Source organism: Cucumis sativus, chromosome 3, assembly GCF_000004075.3.
Source record: "Cucumis sativus cultivar 9930 chromosome 3, Cucumber_9930_V3, whole genome shotgun sequence".
NCBI classification, from domain to species: domain Eukaryota; kingdom Viridiplantae; phylum Streptophyta; class Magnoliopsida; order Cucurbitales; family Cucurbitaceae; genus Cucumis; species Cucumis sativus.
The window spans coordinates 23,002,300-23,021,554 of NC_026657.2; the positions used below are offsets into that span (position 1 = coordinate 23,002,300).

Sequence of the window (19,255 nt, forward strand, 5' to 3'; positions counted from 1 at the left end):
AATAGGGCTAATATTTTCTATAAACTCACACTTGAAGGATGGAAGAAAGTATAAAGATGCATACATAGCATATAATACATATAAACACACATACACATTACCCCTTATTGATATATATATATTATATATTTGAACATGAAGTACATTACAACAAATACACCACATTATTCACTACCCAGTTTGCATAGATTGAACAAGTTTAATGCAAACGGATAGTGAAAACGAACCTACACTATAATTGTAAAAGCAAAATAATAATAATAATAATAAATTCATTTAAAAAAAAATTGAATTTAAAGGAATTAGACAACTAATGCCAATTGATAGGATAAAGCAAAATGTAAATACATTGTATTTAAAAATACAATTGTAGTAGGAGAATAAATATACTTCATTCAAAAAAATTAAACAACAAATTTTAACATGATCAACTTCACCTACCTATTCAAGAGAAAGAAAAGCATATACCTTGCATTTGCGTCCAAGCAAAATTGTATATATGCATGCAAAAGTAACAAAAACATTCTCTTCTAAAATTACAATTAGATTCCTAAGTGAGCTTTCAGCCTCATTTCACTACACATTTAAAACCCTTTAATTGCTTCCATGCTTGAAATCCACAACGCTAAGGTAAATTGGAGTCTATGGCTTGAACTCTATGACTTTCGATCTATAGTGATTGTATTAATACGAGGGTTTAGTCTTATTGTACTTCCCCTCATTGTTTAAATTGCGCCACCATCCCTGCAAAGCCAGACCGATTTTGACCATGTGAAATGGAGAGAACTTGCAAACCTCCTCATAGTCTTTTACAAATGGGTCTTAATCCTAAGTTTCTTATGTTAGCTCTAATTTAATAATTGTTCAATCATTTCTCTCCTTTGATTTTGATTTTAAAAATGATGTCTTGACAAGTTAAACCTCAAGGTGGTGGTTTCCATTGTTGGAGGCTCCATGAGGTTGGAGATCAAAACAAGAGGAAAACACTTAAGTAGCAAATTTTTGGGAGGAAATTAAGTTATTGGTGAATAAGCTTAATTTCTGTTGAGAAATCATTTTGTATAGCAATGAGAAGGTGATGATGAAATAAAATGAAAGTATAGAGAGAAATGACAGATACAAGATTTTAAGTTTGAAGGTAAATTTATAAGATGATTATGATGTTTGTCTTTGGCTGAAAGCTTGTACTGGATATTATGGATATCTTGTATTTATCATTTGAATTTATTATCTATTTTTATAGTCACTTAATGTATTTCAAATTAATTCAATTGTTAGATTGATTTTTGTTTTAATTGGACTAATTTTTAATTTTGTGATTAACCAAGATTCGTAAAAGAAAAGATTGTTTGTAACTAAATCAATTAGTTAGACTAACTAAGGAAGATTAGAGAAATACTAAATATGATAACTTTTTAAATGTGATTTTAGTTATTAAAGGTTTGGTGTTAGTATTATTTTCAAATAAAAAAAATAGTCCTTTTGAATATTTAGCCATTTGATGAAGTTTTTTTTTTTTTTCTTTTGCTATAAATAATAATTTCTTCTTCATCCATGGAAGACACAGCCCAAAAAAGAAAAAGTCACCCAAAAAAAACCTATAGATTTTTACAACATTCACAACCTTTAATCTTCATAGTCAATATTTCTGTTGGCATTCATCTCTTCTTAAAGAAAAAAGACAAAAAAATCTATAACATTCATTTTATTTTCTCATCTAACAAGCTTCTAAATCTTCATTTTCTTCAAAAAAAAAAAAATCTCGCTACAATACAAAAACTAAAAACTCCACTGTAGAAGAAAAACTCTAAAATAGTTGAAAATGTATGATAAGGTGAAAATATATGATAAGGCTTAAGTTTCAATAATCTCTACTTCAAACAAATTTATTGTTTTCGATTTCAATTTTTTTTTATATATTTTCCAATTTCTGTAGTTATTCTTCTATTTTTCTTTCTTTTACCTTTATTTCAGCTTCATTTTATATATAACTTTTTAAAATTTTTATTGTTTATGACGTTTGTTAATTTATTCTTTATATATTTATCTTTAATTCTTTTATGATTAAGATTTTGTAAATCTTTTTTCTGATCAGGTTGTTTTTTTAGTATTTTTTTCATTTTTATATGCTATTTAATATTATTTTTTCTCCGTAATTTTTATTTTTGTTATTCCTATTTCTCCATTTTCTTTTCTTATAATTACTTCTTTACTATTTTATTTCTACATTTTCCCTTCTCTTATACCAAGTTGATTTGTTTATTTACATTGTTTCTTATGTTGTTTATCCTTTTTTGTACTCATCAGTCGTTCTTACTCTTTTCTTCTTTTTTCTTTTATTAGTAATTTTGTTTAATATTTTTATTTTATTATTTTACATTTTTATCCTCCTACATGTGTTTACATCATGGTCCATTTAATATTTTTGCTAATAGTTGTTTAATTTTTCTTAATATTTCAGTTAATTTTCTTTAAAAAAAGTCATCCGATCATGAAATTTATAGAAAAATTGGAAAGTTCGATTTTCTAGAATTCAGGTGAGTAAGTTGATTCTTTGGAAGTTTAAGATCAATTTTCAATATCACCACAAGAAATAGGGCCTTTTCTAACGCAAAGGGACGTCGGAAAAAGTTTAAACAATAATTATTATTTAGCATTTCCGCAACGTGCACACTATCACATAGCGGGAAAAGTGAACACATTAAATTTAAATTTAAACTTTCTGCGACGTCTTGTTTTTGTACGTCGCGAAAAGCCCCTTTTCGCAACATAACATTGTGTACATCGGTAAAAGGTGATCAACGACGGCATACCTTTCACTGACGTTGTTTTTGGTGTCGCAAGTGTTCTCATTTTTTGTAGTATATATATATTTTTTTTATTAAAACCACAATATGTTATTTTACGTTTGCATAATTTGTTATGATTGTTCTTTACTGTTGTTTTACCTTTCTAATTTTTATATTAAGCCTCATTTTGTGTTCTATTTAAAGTTTACAACTCTTTCTATTTAAAATTTTTTATTGTTTTAAAATCCTTTCAATTGAAAATTCTCCATGTTTTAAAATGAACTCTTTTTTAATCATTTAAAAAATTTGTCTTTGACGTTATACTTTTTCTATATGTTTTTCAAACTTTTAAAATTCAATATAGGATTTGATAAGATTTCATAATCAATCTTTTAATTCGCTAATAAACATAATTTAAAACCAATCGTAATTTAAAAAATTGATTTTCTATTGATGTGACAAATCACATCTTTGGAAGTTCAAAATTTGATCCCAAAAAAAATTTATTTGAATTAATGTTTTAAAAAATATCTTCTTATTAGAAGACTATTCTTACGACGGATTTTGAGAAATGGTACTAATATCTCACTTACTTACTTGAGGTAATTGATGAAAGGCTCACCACCATATTCTATGAGATCACTGAAGTTTATGAAAGGTAAAATAAGACATTAATTTTAAAAGAAATTAAAGAATGTTTTCAATTCAAGATTTTAAATTTGGCCACCATTTTCTAAACGAATGTTGTGAGATGCTAGCAACTTCCTCATATACAAATGATTTTCAAACTCAATTCTAGGTTTTGTAGACCATGTTTTTTTTATGAATTATTAAAAATCGTTTACTTTATTTCATTTCAGTGTCCAATCACTGTCAAAAAGATGGGTGACGACTAATATTTTGTTTATAAACTAACTTTTTTTAGGACGTTGGCGGCTGCTCCGTAGCATCTCAGACACGTGATGACAACTACTACGGTGTTATAGATAAATTTAAGCATTTTAAATTAATAAAAGATAACGATAATGACCCGAAAACCCAATTCAACCCAAGCTAAATTTTAACTTTTAGGTGGAGTTGGATGGAAGAGATTGTTAGGGTTTTTTTGGGTAGTCAACCCAACCGATCCAACTTTTTAGGTTGGTTAAAAAAATCTCTCTAAACCCAACTCAGGTACATCCCCTAACATATAATTATATGTTGACAGTGATGAGATTGAACACCCACAGCAAAAGGGTTGTATATCACTCTTTCTTTAATTTTTGGAAAGATGAAATACATAATTAAAATATAGTTCTAACAGACACCACATGCTGCAAAATTATTATGTTAAGCACAGTTAGAAGAGAAGAGAAGATGAAGAATTACCTTTGAAGATCGTTCTTGATCAAATTCACCAAAAATTCTCCTACACAGTTGTTCATCTCTTCCTTCGTTGGAAACGTCTCTAAAAGAACTTCCTCATGACTCTATGACCCTGTGGGCAAAACAAAAGCCAACATGTTTGGATTTTTCTGTAATAAATTTAATTATGCAAATTGATGACACATAATATAAAATATTGGATTAGTTTATTAGTAATCAGAAATATGTTCATTTATTCACAAATCACCATGTTTGATATATAATGCAAGTTCAAATTTAAAATCACTTGAACTAAGTTCAATTTTTTTAACAAACTTTTCGTAAGAAGACAAACATCTAGTATGGATGCCCAATTTGATAGGAGATTAACAATTTAGATAGACTTTTTTTTCCACATATATTTCCAACAATCTTTTCATTATTCATGAAAAATAAAAAAAAATAGCAATAAAATGTCACTAATACAAAAATAATATAGATACAAAATAGCAATAAAGTGCGACTAATATGAAAAGAAATCATTAAAATTAATTATTTATAAATATTAATATTTGCAATCAATATTTTTATAAAACTAAGATGTCAATATATATTTTAAATCTATAATAAATTTTATAATTGATGTCTATTATCCTCAGTGCCATTTCGAGAAAATGAATAAGGGAGATTAGGAATATGTAAAAGGAAATTAGGAATATGGAAAAGGGAATTAAGAATATGGAAAAGGAAATTAAGTAGAGAAAATGGTTATTATAATCCTTGTTTGGAAAAGGATTAAGTGGAAGGAATACGAGATTATTATTATAATCTTTGTTTGAAGAAGAATTACGTGGGAAAGATTACGACAAAAAGATTGTATTCATTTTTTTTATTTATATAAAATTTTGATTTTTTTGTTTCTACCGAAAACCCAATGTAAAAAAATTATTAATTTTTTTTTCATTTGAATAAAAATCTTGTTTTTTATTTCTATCGTAAACTCAATACAAAAAAATTGAATTAACTTTTTTATTGGTATAAAATTCTTGTTTTATTTTTATTTCTATCATAAGTTCAATATAAAAAAATTGTAATAATTTTTTTCATTCGTATCAAATTCTTGTTTTTTATTTCTACCGTAAATTCAATACAAAAAAAATTGTATTAATTTTTTTTTCATTTATATAAAATTCTTGGATTTTTTTTTTTCATTTGGAAAAATTTGGGTTGAAGAAGAGAAGAGGATTTTGGTAGGGAGAAAAGAGGAAATGAAATGAATAAAGAGAAGAAATAAGAAATGGAAAGAGAAGAATTATACTACAAGAAATAAGGTTTTCTTCGGCGTAGCAACGCGTCATCAAAAACCCTAAATAATGTTGGAGAAGGTTACCGCCTCGTCGAGGACGACGTCGATCGGTACGTCGGGGAAAGCACATCGGGGGTATTTTCCCCGATGTAGATCATGTCAACGATGGAGAAATTTTTGTCGGCGCACGCTATCAGCACATTGCAGACGGTTTCGGTGACGTGGAAAACGTGCATCGGGGAAGGGTTTAAATATTTTGTTTTGTTTTATTATTTATTTTGTCATTATTTTAGTTAATTTAGCTAAGTTCCAACGTGGTAAAATTTGCAGTAAAATTATAAGAATGAAAATATTTTCATTAATTACAAAACAATATACTGTTGGATCGGTATGACAACCCTAGAGGGGGGTGAATAGGGTTTAAATAAACTTTTTGACAAATAAAAAGTAAAATCAACTAATTAGATATTTTCTAAAATTTAAATAAAGAACTTTGTAAACTTTGTTAAATAACAAGATTGATAAAAAGATATGAATGGAAGTATGCAATCAAACTCAACCAATAAGAATATGTAACTAAAATTAAATTAAAAAATAATTAGAAAAGAGTTAGAGAATAGGACACCGTAATTTTGTAGTGGTTCGGTTAAACTCAACCTACATCCACTTTCCCAAGCACCCCTTGGGATTTTAATTGAAAATCTTCTTTGGACTCTTTCCACGGATTTGAGCCGAACCGATTCTTGCTCCTTTTTCGGGTTCAAGAGCAAACCCGATTCTTTCCACGGGTTAGGATCCAACCGTTACAATATGTTGAAATTTTTAAATCACACAAAAGAAAACTCTCTAAAAGAGTGAGTATACAATTTGAAGCTCACAAATTTAATCCTCGCAATACAATAAGAAGCTCTCAAGAATAAGATGAAAAGAATAAAAATTGGAAGCTTTAGAGAGAATAACAATGTTGGCTTTTTGCTTGAGGATTGTAAAGATGTTGTGATCTTGTGTAAATGTGAAGTATTTAAAAAGAGAGGAAATATAAATTCAAAATCATTTGGGTCATTAGATATAAGTAAAAGAAAAATGAATGGTTGAGATTTAAACTTAATTAGCCGTTAAACACAATACAAATAATAATATAATAATATGTCTTTTCAAAATATTTTGTTTAAAAAGAAATCAATAAAGCAACTTCACCCTCTTTTAAAAAAACTAGCCGTTAGACGCAAGAAAAAATAATAATATTAAAATCATTTTTCTTTTAAATTCATTTTCTTTATAAAAGCCAATAAAACATAACAAAAAGCCACATTTGTTACTTCTTCATTGCTCCAAGTGGCTTTCTCTAATTGGTTCAAATTGAATGCTTGGTCGCCACGTCACCATCTCGGGTATTTTTTCGTTAAGCTTATTTTAGCAATATTTTCTTCATTTGAACTTCGATTTGGGTGATTCAAGAGGCGTTAGAATCATTTTTCCAAGCTCTACGATATGGTCTATTCAAATTAATAAAATTGTCAATAAAAAAAATCAGATTTGTTATCATCAAAACATAAATTAATTGAATAATTAAAATAAATTAATTTGAGATTAAGGGCCAAGAAGCCAACATATACATGAAATATTTTTAATACAAAAAGCAATTACATAATTCAAAACAAGTACACTAATAAAAAAAAAAACTGAAGGCTAATGCTCTAGTGCACTCTAGTTACATATGTAAAACCTACGAATAACATAAAAATAGAGTTAGAATATTACATATACAAAATTTTAAAAAAAAATATTGGAAAATGCGTACCCAAGTGATCACAAACCTCTCTGTGCCCGACTCATCTGCTCGATCATCTTCTTCATCTCTTCCATTTGTCGTGCATGGTCTGTCATTTATCGATCTCGCTCCTCCTCCCTCAGGCGTTGTTCATGTGTGCCTAGTGGTCATACAAATTGGAGGAAGAAGATGAAGCGACACTCGTCCTAGGCTTGGGTTTTGGGCCCTAACCAAGACCTTTTGATTAGTTCGATCGTCTACCCAAAATTGTCTTGCATATCTCGTCCTCTGTTAGTGGTTGAGAACCCACTGGAACGAGTTGAGACTGAATTTCCACCATTTGATTCTACACAATAGAAGCTTGTAATTAAGTTTGAGAGATGATCAAACTTAAAAACAGAATTGAAAGTATAACAAGACATAAAGTTTTCTTAAACTTACAAAACTGTCCTCTACTGCTGGTGAAATGAACTCGCCAGTACTACTGACGTGCGTTTCGCTGAATAACTCGACACGGTCCATCAGACAATCGTGTAGTTTAGTGAGCTCTATTTGTCTTTGAAGAAATGACTTTGTACCGCTCCTGTGATTGTAAGGTCGTCGCACCCTAATAGCCTTGCCCATATTTGATTGCTCCGACATTCCAAAAATGACGATGATCAAAATGTTATACTTTCAAACAAATTAAATAAATAAATGTTAATTGATTTCAACATAATTAAAACTATGTAAATCACCTGAAATTGTCGAGTGATGTAGTGTGCCAATCTTCCACCTGATTGACCAACCTCGGGGGTGGGTTTGTTCGTGCTTGTTCAAGATCGCTAAACTTCTTAAAAGGTCGATGGTTACTGAGCATTTGATGCTCAACAAACCGATTAAGTGTTGGATCGTTTAGATCAAACACGAAAAATTGCTATAAAAGAAATAGGTTTCAACGTATAGCTTTTAATTTTAGAATTTTCGCGACGTGCGGTAAGGTGGCAGGGTGGACGTATTAAATTTAATTTTAGACTTTTCGCGATGTCGTCCTGCCACACATCGTGAAAAATGGAAATTAAATTTAATACATAACCCTAAACCCTAAATCATAAGCTCACTTTCTCTGACGTATGGTAGGGTGCACGTCGCGAAAAAGTCTAAAATTAAATTTAATTTTAGCCTTTCCGTAACATGCCATTCTTGTACGTCGACGAATGGCCCTTTTTGTGACATGGCATTTTGTGCGTCAGTAAAAATTGATCAACGCCGACACACCTTTCGTCGATGTTTCTGGTGTCGCAATTATTCTGGTTTCTTGTTTTGTTAAGTGGGGAAAGAGGAGGAATAAGAAGGAATAATGAGAAAATAATTGTATTCATTTCACTGCCTTAATTTGTAGGCCAAACTTTTCCTTTCCTTTCCTTCAAACCGTCCTTTAGTGTTTGATTGCCATGTGTCACTCCCTCTATATTCTAACTATATTGTCATGTGTGTTCTTGAAGATACCAATTTTTAGTAATCGTGTAAGACCTCATAGTTGTTAAATTGGAGATAGTGAAAATTTTTGGAGAGATTTCATATTTTCTTAATTTTAATATTATATTATCTTATTATCTATTTTTTGACTGTGTCTCATTTTTATAACAAATTATTAGCCTAAGCTTTTTTTTTTTTTACTAAAGGTAGGTTCGAAAATTATGTCGGTTTTCTCGTACTCGTTATAATTAATAAATATTATTTTGCATGATTGATATATATTAAATTTCTAATAAAATTACAATATTTTGTAATAATGGTACAATGACAAATATTACAAAATTATAATTTCTAGTATTTCATACAAATAGTAACAATTATTTATCATGAATGTTTAATGTTGAAATACATCGAGATGCCATTAAAACATGAGCATAAAAAATCAATTATTCTTTATAAAACTCGTTATAAATAGATGCACTTGAGGCTCCAAAATTTTAAATCAATATGTTAGAGAAGATTTTTCTATGTTATGGATACCTTATTGTAGTAGAAATATCGAGAGAAATATTTGAAAATTATTATGCACTTATCTGATGTCTTTTCGTGGATGAATGGAATAACAGATTGTTGTTTGAAAAATCATGAATATTGGGCAACTAAAGAACTAACATTTTCTAAAGCGAATGCTGTAAATTTTAATAATGGTGGATGCAAAATTATGAATATTGACGAACTGGAACAATCTCATTCTATGAAGTAAATGTTGTAAATTTAACAATTGTAATCGAGATTGTGATTGCAAGCAGTAAAGGAAAAAATAATTTTTATTTGTGATTGGTCGTCATATAATCACCCAAATCTCAAAAGCTCGTTAAAGAAAAGAGGAAATGTGAAATAAAATTTTGGATATAAGATTAATAATATATTTGACCCATCTACTATTATAGATTTAGATGTTGGTAGAGTTTTTGATTCTCCTCCGGAGAAAATTAGCATATTTTCATAAGATAGCGCAAACATTTTCTTTATGGATTTATATAGTAATTAATGCTTTTTATGAATCATTTTCTTTTATATATTCTAAACTTTGTTTCTCTCACGTATGTCTAGCAAACGGTGCGTAACTGCACACAATACTGATAAGTAAAAACCATTTTTCCAAATCGACAATTCTAGAAGCAAAAGTCAATACGATATCAAGTTTGCAAACCTAATTGAAGGATTTGAAAAAACAAATATTATTTAATTTTTCTTAGAGGAACAAAGTTCACAATTGATAATACATTGTTCTCTAATCAATTAAAGAGACGTCTATTGAGTTTTAAAGATATATGTTACAATGGTTATTATATTAAGACTGATAAAAAAAATGAGACAAAATATATTTATATCATCGATCTCCAGTCTCTCAAATGAAAAACATATACTGTAAAAGTTGTTTGGTTTATCTTCTAAATTATATTATACTCATATATGACAAAGATCACTCGATGCATTGAAACAATTAAGACGAATGTTGTATAATCGCCTGAGTGGATATTTTTTGAAAGAAGGATAAAAATAATTCAATATGTTCATGCATTTCAATAAAGAAATTACAATTAGAATTTTCTATTAATTATAAGTGCATTATGTTGCTGATTTAAATATAAATGAAACTCTTCGAGATCAACTTTTAAAGGCAATAGAATATCTTAAAAAAAAATTCAAAATGAAAGATGGGGAATTATCAAAAATAGGATAATTTGGAAGGATGTAAAGAGTTTTGAGATGAATTTTAAAAAAGATGACTTTTAGGACAAATTAGTTGGAAAAAGTCTATATTACCCTCAAGTTAAAAAATATCCTAAAATCAATTTATGAATCCTCTCTTCTCCTTCTCCCTCTCCCTCCGTTTTTTCACTTTCTAAAAATGTTTCATTTTTCTCTCATCCCTCCCTCTGGTGTTCCATTTTCCCTCATTTTCACGAAATTTCCTTTTTCTTCATTTTCCATTCTTTAATTCGTTTTCTTGAAATTTCTTTCTGAAGCTCTTCCCATGGTCTCCCACCGGCCTTTGAAAACCATTTTCTCCATTTTCTCACTTCCAAAAAGAATATTTCATTTTTCTCTCATCTCTCTCCATTTTCATACATTGTAGGATAAATTGGCCTTCCTAATTCTAAGAGCATGAAAATGTTGCTCTCACCTGCATTGTTGTACATTATATAAAAGTTCTGCACACTTTACAATTTTCCAAGATAATGAAATAAAAATTGCATACCAAAAAACAAAAATGGTATTCATTCCATTATATAAAACTATTTATGTACATAGTTTGGAACATATACAATTCCTTCAAAAGTTGGAACTAAAAGTCAATACATGGGATTGTTGGTCCATAATTGAAATGCCAATTGTTTTCTAAAATATGACATGTTTTCTTGACATAATGTAGCTACATCTAAACCAGAAGCTTCATATTCTACTTAATTGTAAATACACCACAATCACTATTGTTGCGTTGAAGTGGAATGGAGTCGACAATGACAAGTGGCCAAGGTTCCTTGTGTGTTGATGATCCGCCTCTCCTAACAAAGAATCCAGTAGCATCGAGCAAATTTGGCACCATCTCTTGAATTGGCTCTAATATGCTTCTCATATCTTCGGCACTCGTCAGCGACGGAAGCGAATCCCATACCTTAACTTGACAACGTACCAAGTCCAAGCATAATATAATCCAATGATTGCCATGGATATTGAATGGAGAGTAAATGTAATCAACATTCACCCAAGGATCTTGACAGTCTTGTTTTGATCCGACAACATAGTCAACCTGCTTACTAAATGTGATAAACTACTTACTATAGACTGAAAATGATGAGCAGGGTCAATCTTGTACATGGGACCGTTAGTTGATGTCGAAGCCATACTGAAACCTGCATAAAAAAACTAATTAAATATAATTGCATAAGAGACTTACTAAACATGGATGCACTAGCATCTTGGGACTTTTACTCAAAATTTTGGAAGGTGAGAGATAGATGCTGATAGGTGCAAGATGCTGGAAAACTTCAAGGCAAAGTTGCTAAGTCTAATAAAATTGCTAACCCTAAAGCCTTAACACCTAGTAGAGTAGCTAAACATGCATTCTAAACGGTTTAGGAAGGTTAACACTCTCATCTTGGGACTTCTACTCAAAATTTTGGAAGGTGAGAGATAGGTGCTGATAGGTGCGAGATGCTGGAAAACTTCAAGGCAAAGTTGCTAAGTCTAATAAAATTGCTAACCCTAAAGCCTTAACACCTAGTAGAGTCCCTAAACATGCATTCTAAACGGTTTAGGAAGTTTACACTCTTATATTGGGACTTCTACTCAAAATTTTGGAAGGTGCGAGATAGGTGCTGATAGGTGCGAGATGATGGAAAACTTCAAGGCAAAGTTGCTAAGTCTAATAAAATTGCTAGCTAAACATGCATTCTAAACGGTTTAGGAAGTTAACACTCTTATATTAGGACTTCTACTCAAAATTTTGGAAGGTGAGAGATGATAGGTGCGGCATGATGGAAAATTTCAAGGCAAAGTTGCTAAGTCTAATAAAATTGCTAACCCTAAAGCCATAACACCTAGTAGACTAGCTAAACATGCATTCTAAACGGTTTAGGAAGGTTAACACTCTCATCTTGGGACTTCTACTCAAAATTTTGGAAGGTGCGAGATAGGTGCTGATAGGTGCGAGATGATGGAAAAATTCAAGGCAAAGTAGCTAAGTCTAATAAAATTGCTAACCCTAAAGCCTTAACACCTAGTAGACTACCTAGACTAGCTAAACATGCATTCTAAAGATTGTATTCTATTGGAACTACATCACTAAAAACATTAACAAAGTAGAGAACAACAATGCAGCTTATGATAATGTCTTTCAACAAATTGCAAAGGAAATGGTCTTTCAACAATGCAGCTTATGATATTCTATTGTACTGGTAGCTTTGCAGAGTTTATATGGGATACCAAATATATGTTCGAATTCAAGTTCTAAACTCCAAGGTATGGTTTTTCTATTATTACAGTACATTGCAAAGGAAATGATGGATACGGCACTGCCAACGTAGAGGAGTGGATAAGAAATGGAGAGGTCCGGTGAAAACAAACCTGAAATCGAAATGGATGGAAGTGGAGAAGCGTCCGCCGGAGTTGAAGTCGAAAGTAAAACAGAGACACGTGCAATGTCAGTAGTACGACTCTCCTTCCTTGCATTTTGAAGATTAGTGAATATCCCTTCAAGGTCATTAACACAATTCTTTTCTTTTTCCTTCAAAACCTAATGAGAAGTAGATTGATATTTACTCTTCAAACCCTTTGGCATTGATCCGTCTCTTTTCTTCCACCAAAATTATCTTAGCAGCAACTGAAAAAAAAAGAAATCACAATGAAGCACCAACCCTATATATAAAGTCCGTTCAGATTGCAAAACAGAATCTACCCAAAAGGAAAAAAATCATATGGGCTTTCGAAACAAATACATTTCTAATGCTACCATTGAATATTCATCCACTCCCTCTTACTCAGTTCAAAAAATAGGAGACTGAATTGGAAACAAGTAAAATTGTAACCATTATAACGATCATAAAATGATCACAAAATTTCACCTAAGCTAATCCATCCTTACCTAGGTCTCTATTTAAAATTTCGGCAAAATCTTAAACATGTTTTTCTATCATGTACTAATTCACCGTGATCTCTGTGTGCCATCATCAAAGATTCGACTCAGTAAGCGGTCTTTTGATTCAACCCTAATTCACGTATTAAAAAGGAAGAAAAATAGAAATAAACAAAGAATAGTTACCCACCAAATTGCTGAATATTTGAGTCGAAAATCAGAGGAAAGTTTGGAGGAAGAAGATTAGGGGGTTTAGTTTTTTCCTTAGAGAAGTAACAAGTGTAGCTTTGGCTCTTTGTTCAGATCTTTTAGTTCACACCGGAGGAGCGACGAACGACATCCGAGAAGCGATGATATGCACCGAAGTAGAAGGAGAAGAAAGCGAATGTGTGTGTGTGTGTGTTTTTTTTTTTTTTTTGTGCGTTTTGTTTCTGCGTTGAGGAGAAGGAATGGAAGGTAAAATGAATTAAGGGTAATTTAGACAATTCACACATAATTTGTCCTAGAAATCAACTTTTTAAAAATCAATCTCATAAATCTTTTATTCCTCCATTTTTGGCTTATTTTTGGTAATTTCCCATGAAAGATCTCATAAAAATAAAATTTTGCCTTAACTTGTGAAAGATCTCAAGAAAATGTGATATTTGTTCATCAATCAACTTATACAATAAAAAAAATTGAAAAGGTCTTATATGGATAAAACATATTCATTGAACATTCCAAAACAAGTTCGTTCACGAGATGTGAAGAATATGTATTTTTTACCTCAAGATGATAACAAAAAACTTCTAGCTAGGTCCAAAAGTACCATATCTTAGTGCAATTTGTGCACTTATGTATCTTGCTAATAATACAAGACTCAAACATTGCATTTTTAGTAAATTTATTAGCTAGACACAGTTCATCTTCAACAAAAATTCATTGAAATTAAATTAAGCATATACTTTGTTATCTTCGATCAATTGATATGAGTTTGTTTTATTTAAATAAATCAAAATTTGATTTATAATTAGTTGGTTTTGCATATTGTGGATAATTATCTAATTCACACCAAATTAGATCTCAAACAAGTTATCTATTCACATGTAGAGGAACTGCTATATCAAGACATGCAATTAATGAAACAGACCATGATAGCCACCTTCTCAAATCATCACTAGTAGAAAAATGGTTTACTATGACAGTTGTATATATCCCAAATTGAAAGGAGAAAATAAAAAACTGTCACAAAAGCTAAAAAACCGCGTTTTTGGCGGGAAAAGACGGAATTTTTCGGATTTTACTTTTCGCGACAGTTATTTGGTGTCATAAAAGATACAAAAAATATTTTATTTAATTTATTAAAATAAAATTTATTTTAAATAAAAAATTTATTAAAATCAGATTTTTTCCTAATTCTAAAAACATTAAATAATTTATTTATTAAAATAAAACATCTCCAAAACTTTTTCTCTACCTCCTCCTCCTCTTCTTCTTCTCTTCTTCTTCTCTTCTTCTTCTTCTCTTTGGAAGATCCACACGTCGCCCCTCTTCGATTTTTCCTCCCATCCGCTAACCATCTCTCTCCCTCTCTCACATACGCCGGAAAAGACTAGACGTTTGGTCAACAACGCGCAAAATCCCTCTCTTTCTCTCCTTCAGCCGATGCAACCACCCAACACCCCTTGCACCGCTGAACTCACTGGTGAATCTCAACCATTATTTCTATTGTTTGTATTTATACAGTATATTAACTTCAAATGCTTTCATTTTACCCACAATGTGATATATTGATGGTTCTTTTTATGAAAAACATCCATCATAGTTTTGCTTTTATATGAGATATGTGTTTGTTTTGTCTACCATCCTATTCAATATTGTTGTTTACAATCATTTTTCTAATTTGAATCTACATTTTTTCTTTATGGTTGGCTATGTGATGAAACATTTTGGTAGCTTACAATGTGTTTGATGAAATGCCTCAATGAATCATTTTTGTAGCTTACAATGTGTTTGATGAAATGCCTCAATGAAGCATTTGGTTGATTTTTTATTGATATTTGTTCGTTCGAATTAGGAAATCAAGGTCAAGGGAGATGTCATGGCTATGGGCTGAAGCTTTGAGAAAAAGAGAATGAAAAATGAAATGTGAGATTTTAAACTTTGTTAGTGTGTAGGGTCTTTTTGTTTGTCTATGTATTTTCCAAAATTAATACTTTTGATTTTTCTATTGATATTTTGTTTATGGTTGCTATTGAGTTGCTTTGATTGAAGGATAGAGGGAAGTGATTATTGATAATTATAGGTATGTTCTCTCCCTTTCTTACAATAAGGACAGTAGCAACAAAAATTACTACATGTTCTATATTGAAAGGAAAAGCAAAAAAATGATGGTGAATTAAGATTTATTTTGTATGGTAGAATTTTATTTGCCACTCACTTACTATGCTAGACCTTTCCAAGAGGAGTAAATTTGAAAATGTCGAAATACACCATCTGCTTGAAACATAAACCGCGATGTATGTTATACACATTGGAAATGTATGAATGTGTATGTTGAAACTTAAGCCTATACACTTTCCAAGAGAATTTATGTATGTTATCTATTTGGTTTTTGACTTTAAGTTTTTGAAACTTAAGCCTATACACTTTTTTTACCTCTACTTTTAATCAACGTTTTTAAACTATATTTTCTTCCTATGACTACCTTATGACATTTTGAATAATTGATTGAATTGAGGATTAGCATAAAGTTCTCTTACTTCAAGGACGTTGTCGTTATTTGTTCAAGTAAGTAGTATCTACCTCTCTACCAAAATACATATTCAACTATTGTGGTTTAAAGTATATTTTGTATAATTCTAGTCTCGTTGAAAGTGTTTTAGTCTAATTAGTATGGTATATTAGTAGTATATCAACGTTTGCTTGAATTAATATCATCCAAAATCTCCATAGTAGTTATTTCCTTACTTTGAAAGATCTTGTTGTTCCTTTCCAACAATAGTGTTGGAAATTGGGGGAGGGGGGGATTAAGGGCTTTATGAGAGTTATCAACTCAACTTTGTCAAATTGTCATGTAAATGGAGTACGATTTAATCATTGAACATTTTTTCATACTTAGGGCTTGAAGAATCCTCGAGAGAGTGACAATGCTTGTTGAATTTTTATGAAAATGCAACATTGAAAAGGTATTACTTATGAGTATTTATGTTCAATCTTATTTTGTTGTGATCAATTGAGATGCATAATATGCACTAGAAATTTGTTAAAGTGCTAGACTTATATGTTTTTTTGATAGGGTTGGAAGGGCTCCAAGGTACGTTTTTAACTATTGAATTACAATGAAAATTGTTTGAACTTGTTAGTTCAAAGTTTAAATTGAGTTTAGCTTGTGAAACTCAAAGATTTCATTTGTATACTGATTATATATGTTGGTGTGGAATAGTTTATCTTGCATGTACCTAACAAAATGATTATGTTTGCTTGATTATATTTCTATTTGTCAATTTTCTTAAAGGTTTTGAGTGAACTCAAGTTTATGGTAGATTGGGGTACATTAAAGTTTATTGAACTTATTTTTCATTGTCCCATTACATAATGTCCTATATAAGGTGTGTATATATATATCTTGTTATATTTTTTTTAATCTTTCTTAAAGTTTATAAACCATGGAAAGTAAGTAGAACAGTAGTTTCTCGTCAGGTTTTGTTTCTAGAGACATGTCTTTTATGTACATAGTTCTCTTTAGGGTTTGTTGAAATTGGTTTGTTGTGAATATCTATGGATTTTATGAGAGTCACCAAAAAAAAAAACACAATGGTTTGTTTATCCCACATTGTTCTTGTAGTGTACCATTTTGATCAATTATGTTAATAACATGTTTTGAAATTGGAGCTTCTGCGTTTTGTTGTGTCGTTTGTTTATTGATTAATGGTAATTTGTAGTATCAAGGCTACCCTAATCTATTGGCATATTTGAGGAGATTGTTGATTTTTCTTCCCATGTATTTTACTTCTTCAAGTTAAACTAAGTGAATAATGAATCCCATTTCATTCATTTTTGCTATTTGGTATCTCATCGTATTTTTTTTATTATTATTAAAATGAAGTTTGTTTAATGATCAACATTGAAAAGGTATTGCTTATGGGTATTTATGTTCAATCTTATTTTGTTGTGATCAATTGAGATGCATAATATGCACTAGAAATTTGTTAAAGTGTTAGACTTATCTGTTTTGTTTTTTTTTTAATCGGGTTGGAAGGACTTCAACGTACATTTTGTTAAAGAAAATTTGATCTTTATATGGCTAGGTTGATGAGTTTCCAATTTCAAAAGTCTACCTAAAGCTCTATTGTTTGTTTAACTCAAAGGTAAAAAAAAAGTAAAGTATGTGGACTTGCACCGAATAGAGCCATGGTAAGTTTCCAATTTCAAAAGTTTACCTAAAGCTCTATTGTTTATTGATGAGTTTCCATAGAATTTTGTAAGTTTGAGAAGAGTTGTGGAAATTTGGGACAATACCACCCTCCTTACTTGTATTTATTCTCATTCTTATTAAGTTTTTCTAACTACGTTTCTTTGGTCCCTCAAGGATATGTCAAACTGTTCAACTTTAAGGACTACAAATTGTCATACATGTATTGTCGTAGCGTTTTTGTTGTAAGGACTAAGAACGACCCAACTTTAAGGACTACAAATGGTTATTTTGCTCTACTTTAAACATTGTGAACTTTTCATTGATGAAATTTGCATACCTTGGACATTTTTTTTTTGAAGTACCTTTCTTATCATGGACAACAGTGCAGTAAGCCTAGGGAGGAGGAAACTTCTTCTTTGGCCGGTCTCACATTTTTCAATGTAATAGGTTTTAACTTAAGAGTAGAGTATGTACAGATTCTTAGAGCTAGTATTGACAATGGGATAATAAACTAAATTTCATCGAAGAAGAGTTAACCAAAGAATAGCTAATGTTTGTTACTATATTTAATTTTGAGAGTTTTATTGCAAGAAACAAGGGTGAGAGAGTGCTTTGCATTCTTATACTTGAAGCTTCGATCTCATCTCACTTCTTGTTTTTCTGCTTGTCATGCTAAGCTTCGATCTCATCTCACTTCTTCCATCGTGTACATGTTTGAAGAAACCTCAACCCAAGTAACTAGGAAAAATTAGTTTGTGGAATTACTTGTGAGAACAGGATTATATATTTCATGGTTGACATTTTGCAATTGACATTTTGCACGTACAAATGAACACCATCATTTCTATTCATGAAAAATATTCAAGAGTGGTTGTATATATATTGGTTTGATGTGCCCTAAACCTCAACCCTATCTAGTGCTTTATGCACACATACACACACACTTGAACTATCTGTATTTGTCTCTTTTTGTCTCCATGAATAATGAGAAGCCAATACAAACAGATGAATTCTCTGTTTGGTTCTCTTTCTCTATCTCGATGTTGGGAAAAAGCTAAATATTTGAGGCATTGATTTCAGGAATTGGTGCAAGGGTTTGATCAAGAGGCTGCTGCAGTTGTTGTGGCAAGATTAACTTCATAAAAAATGGAGATGAAAGTATTCTTAAATGCTTATATCCTTAAAAATGCTTATATCACTTATATTTATTCGTTTACGTCACCAATAATTCTCTTCAACATTTTACATTCACATTACTACATGGTAGCCCTCCATTTTCTTCTTTGTTGTGGTAATGTTGGTTCACAAATGTATGTGTTATGGACGCTTATATTCATGTTGTCTTCGTAGGTTCAACCGGAGTCGACAACTTCATGAGTTTTCTTTCAAAGAACATTTTCAGAGACAAACATTCTCGGTTGGTCGTTTATGCTTCTGCAGAAAATCTTGTTAGATGTATTCTAATGCTATTTAAAATATTTTTTTGATTAAGGGTTGGGATTCCGTACTTGTAAATTGTTGACACTTGATTGAAAATGTACGAATATTA

The 19,255-nt window shown here is 30.6% G+C and overlaps 3 long non-coding RNA genes across 4 annotated transcripts; 1 reads left to right on the top strand and 2 right to left on the bottom strand.

Moving 5' to 3' along the window:
• Positions 1 to 354: 354 nt before the first annotated feature.
• Positions 355 to 4,244, bottom strand: LOC116402897. Its single transcript, XR_004215571.1, has 2 exons — positions 4,158 to 4,244; positions 355 to 744 (listed from the first exon to the last, which is right to left on the bottom strand). It is a non-coding gene; the product is annotated as an uncharacterized LOC116402897 (long non-coding RNA).
• A 6,898-nt stretch (positions 4,245 to 11,142) lies between these two features.
• LOC116402621 lies at positions 11,143 to 13,883 on the bottom strand. The gene is made up of 3 exons (XR_004215065.1): positions 13,501 to 13,883; positions 12,803 to 13,058; positions 11,143 to 11,589 (listed from the first exon to the last, which is right to left on the bottom strand). It is a non-coding gene; the product is annotated as an uncharacterized LOC116402621 (long non-coding RNA).
• Positions 13,884 to 14,766: 883 nt separating this feature from the next.
• LOC116402551 lies at positions 14,767 to 19,151 on the top strand. Of its 2 annotated transcripts, none has more exons than XR_004214987.1 (6): positions 14,767 to 14,994; positions 15,367 to 15,437; positions 15,549 to 15,594; positions 16,411 to 16,477; positions 17,600 to 17,705; positions 18,787 to 19,151. It is a non-coding gene; the product is annotated as an uncharacterized LOC116402551 (long non-coding RNA). The 2 variants fall into 2 exon arrangements; XR_004214988.1 differs by lacking the exon at positions 18,787 to 19,151 and adding an exon at positions 17,881 to 18,060.
• Positions 19,152 to 19,255: the final 104 nt, after the last annotated feature.